Source organism: Myotis lucifugus, unplaced genomic scaffold (assembly GCF_000147115.1).
Source record: "Myotis lucifugus unplaced genomic scaffold, Myoluc2.0 scaffold_10, whole genome shotgun sequence".
Lineage (NCBI taxonomy): Eukaryota > Metazoa > Chordata > Mammalia > Chiroptera > Vespertilionidae > Myotis > Myotis lucifugus.
In genome coordinates, this window is record NW_005871058.1 from 8,190,261 (window position 1) to 8,194,439 (window position 4,179).

Genomic DNA, 4,179 nt, shown 5'->3' on the forward strand with positions numbered 1-4,179 from the left:
TTCTACCGGAGAAGCGCTCAGCCCAAGAGGCAGGAAGGGCGGCGATTCCGCAGGGGACGCTGGGGGCCAGCTCGGGAGGAGGCGCTACCGGACGGAGGCGGGGCCGCTGAGTGACGCGGGGAGGCGGCGGCAGTCCCCCCGGGCAGCCCGCTCGGGCTCGGAGCGCGCGGGCGGGGCGAGTCCAGGTGTGGGAGGGACTCGGCCGCCAGATGGCGCCCTTGGGTCAGACTGGAACGACCTCCCCCAGGGAACTGGGTTTGGCGAGGTTCCTAAACCCCCCACTTAACCCTACCGTGAGGGTCGGAACTCATTTAGTAGCAACCTTCCCTGTCTTTTTCGTAATTCCTGTGTCCTGAAGAGCTCCCAGCCCTGCACTGATCTTGTCTCTCGTCAGGTAGCTAGGTCAAGGGTGTAAAGACTGGGAGAAGCTTCATTAACCAGAATCACCCTGGGGTGGAGCTGGAAACAGACTCTGGAGACCTGACTCCGAGGCCAAAGACTGATACTTTGACATAGTAAATGTCTTGCATAAAATCTGGCCCAACTGGAGAGAAAGGCCCATCCCCCTGGGTATCAGGGAATTTGGACTGTCTAGGGTGGACTTTAAACCAGATTTATCCAAATCTAGCTCTCCCTGGTTCTTTACTCTGGCTGCCAGCCATCTGAGTGCTATGTGGAGCCTGACAATCAGAAAGACTTGTTCCCAATATTTCCCTGGGGGAGAAAGAGGAAGGGGTCCATGGTGACTCAGGAAAAGGTACTGGGGGCAGGGCTTCTCAGGTTTCTTTGGACTTGATCATCATTAAAAGGGAAAAAACAATAGTGAAGACAGAGGGTACAGAGACAGATAATTTAGAAGCAGGCCGACTGGCAAAGCCAAAGAAAGACAAAGACACAATAAAAGAAAATTTGTTTTCATTGATATTTCTGGGGAAGAGACTTAGTAAAATATTTTACATTTATCTTCCAGATGCTCTATCTCTTGACATCCCACCATGCAAGTGCCCCTGGAGCAGATCCCAAGTGCTGTTTACAAATTACAGTTTAGCTTCTAACTATGAGACAAATCTCCAAACCTGGGTTTTGTCTCCGGTTAACAGAAATCCTTAAACAGATGGGGATGAAGGAGGAGATGCAAGAGCTCATTTTCACGTTCCAGGAGACATACCGTTTAGGCAGCCATCTACTCCCAAGAATTGAAGGAATGTAATTTTACAAGAACCTTTCTGTCCCCCACAACCAGAGTGTGTCTTCCTTCTCCATTGCCTTCACTTCTATAGGGTGTCCCAAAATTCACGCAAGAAGTAATTTTGATAGAAAACACAGGTTTATAATTAAAAATTGTAAATTTTTTATTGATTCATAAAGTATACAGTATAGGGTTATGTATGGAATAGCACATCGGGTAAATGGCCTCCACGGCTTTGCTGGCACATACGCAAAGCCATGGTCTTCATTGTCCCTGCTTCTGGGCCATAATTGGTACTTGGTAATGCTTATCAAATTGAAGGGATTGAAATCAAAGGGCAACAGATATTAGAATCTGATTCAATAAATCAAGTAAAATTAGGCTTTTATTTTTTTGTTGTTGTTGTTGTTGTTGTTAATGCTCACGCAAAGTTCAAATCTTGGGTGAATTTTAGGACACCTTATATTTCCTCCCATGTTCCCTCCTTGCTTTTCTGCCTCCCATTCTTCCTTCCTTCCTTCCTCCCTCCCTTCCTTCCTTCCTTCCTTCCTTCCTTCCTTCCTTCCTTCCTTCCTTCTTTCCTCCCTCCCTCCCTCCCTTCCTTTCATCTCTGTCCAATGAACTGAGAAACAGAAATTCCTCTGTCACTAGAGTGTCTTGTAGATGGTAAGATGTAGGAGGGAAGTGGACCCTGCCAGGGGTGAGGGTTAACACCAGGAGGATAAAGATGGAAGAGAAATAAAGTAGTTCCTATATTCACTTCTCTATCTGATAGAAACAAAGTCAGGAAGTCCTTGTGAGAGTAGAGCTTGGCCAGAAAGGGGCCTTTTTAGGTGCAAGGTCATGCACCTGGAGCAATCCCAGGGCAGTTGGATTTGGAATAGAGTGAGGATGGGGAATGATGTGGGAGTAGGGGAAACTGGATTTCCTGCCTGGGCCAAAGTGAGTGGGTGTAACTGAGTGTATGTGTGTATGAATTTGCATTGGTGGAGGAAGATGAACCCTGAAAATTAGCACTAAGGTGCCCCAGGTAGAGGGAGTTGTACAGCAGACACCAGGTTAGAGTGAGATTGAAAAGTGACTCAGGAGCATTTTTAAAAAATCAGCTTTTCCGTTTGTTTTTATATCCACATCCATTCAACAAATATTTACTGAATACCTACTGTGTGTCAGGTACTGTTCCTGGCTCTGAGATATAGTAGTAATACAGAGAAAAATAAAGCAAGGTAGAAGGGGGACAGAGGAACAAACAACTGGGAGGTAGTGGTGGCTTTTTAGAGTGACTAGGGAAGGCATCACATATCCTATATGATAAAAGCCTAATATACTAAGTGTCTGATCGGCTGTTCAGCCAATCAAAGTGTAATATGCTAATGATATGCTAAGGATGCTCAACCACTTGCTATGATGTGCACTGACCACCAGGGGGCAGACAGTCACCCGGGCGACCAGTCACTATGATGTGCACTGACCACCAGGGGGCAGATGCTCGATTGGTAGGTTAGCTTGCTGCTGGGTCCGGCCAATCAGGACTGAGCGAGACAGGCCGGACATGCCCTGGAGCCCTCCCATGGTCCCTCCCCAGCTGGCCAACTTCCTGTGTCACTCCCCTGCCCCTATCGTGCCTGGCCTGAGGCCTTTCGCAATCCGGGACCCCTTGTGATCCCACAGGCCAGGCCGAGGGACCCCACTGGTGCACTGGGCCTCTAGTAAGATGATAATTAAGTAGAGACCTAAACAAGAGGAGGGCTAGCTGAGGTGAGAACTTTCTAGGCAGATGAAATAGTAAGTGCAAAGGCCCAGAGGCAGAAGTATGCTTAGTGTGTTCAACAAAGAAGCCAATGTGCCTAGACTGATGTGGAATAGGGAAGAGCAATAGTAAGAGACAAGGTCACAAAGAAAGAAAGGAGCCAGATCATGTGGAAGTTTGTAAGACCTACAAAAAGGATCAATGTGGCCATTATATGGAGGATAGACTGTTGGAGGACAACAGCAGCAATAGAAAGACCTATTCACATGCTGCTGTCATAATCCAGATGAGACATGATGGTGGCTTTGACTAGGTTAGAAAAAATGGAGGTGATGGGAAGTGGTCATGTTCTAGATATATTTTGAAGATGGAACTAATGAAATTTGCTGATAGATGGATGCAGTGTGAGGGAGAGGAATCAAGGACTCCCAAGGTTTTTTGATGTGGGTAACTGAATGAGAAATAAATGACTGGTCTGCTTGCTGCATTGTACTGAATATATACAGACAATGATTTGAGAATAGTATATTAAAATTGTGTCTGGTTGGAAGATCCTGACCATGTGGCTCCCTGGACAGTCTCACCTTTAAAAGCTAGTCACCTAAAGCAGGAGGAGATGTGGACAACAGGAATAAGTAAATTTCATACCTAGTTTGACCGTAAGTTGTTAGCTGTTAGACCATCAGGGATAGATACCTTGCTAATGTTAATGGTTGGTATTAGCATTGGATTTTTTGGTTTTTTAAATAATTTTATTTACTTATTTTTTTTAAATTTACTTATTTTTTTAGTTAATCCTCACCTGAGAATATTTTTCCATTGATTTTTTTAGAGGGAGTGGAAGGGAGGGAAAGAGACAGAAAGAAATATGATATGAGAGAGACACTGATTGCGTCCCTACTCACCCCCCCCTCCACCGCCTGCAACCAAGGTATGTGCCCTTGACCTTGACCTAGAAAAATGTCAAACCCAGGACCACTCAGTCCATGGACCTACGCTATCCACTGAGCCAAACCTAGGTTTGCATTGCATTGGAGTTTTAAGTCTTAAGAACTTCCTGTTGTTCTTTGATCATTTCAAGAAGACATCCTGAAGGAAGCAGGGCATCTTGTGATTAACATTAAGGGCATTAAGGATTCATTTTTGTGTCACCTGTTTGGTAGTTCATGTCAAAAAATATTTATTGAGCTCCTACTATGTGCCAGGCATAGTGCTAGGTGCTGGGGATAAAAAGACAAGA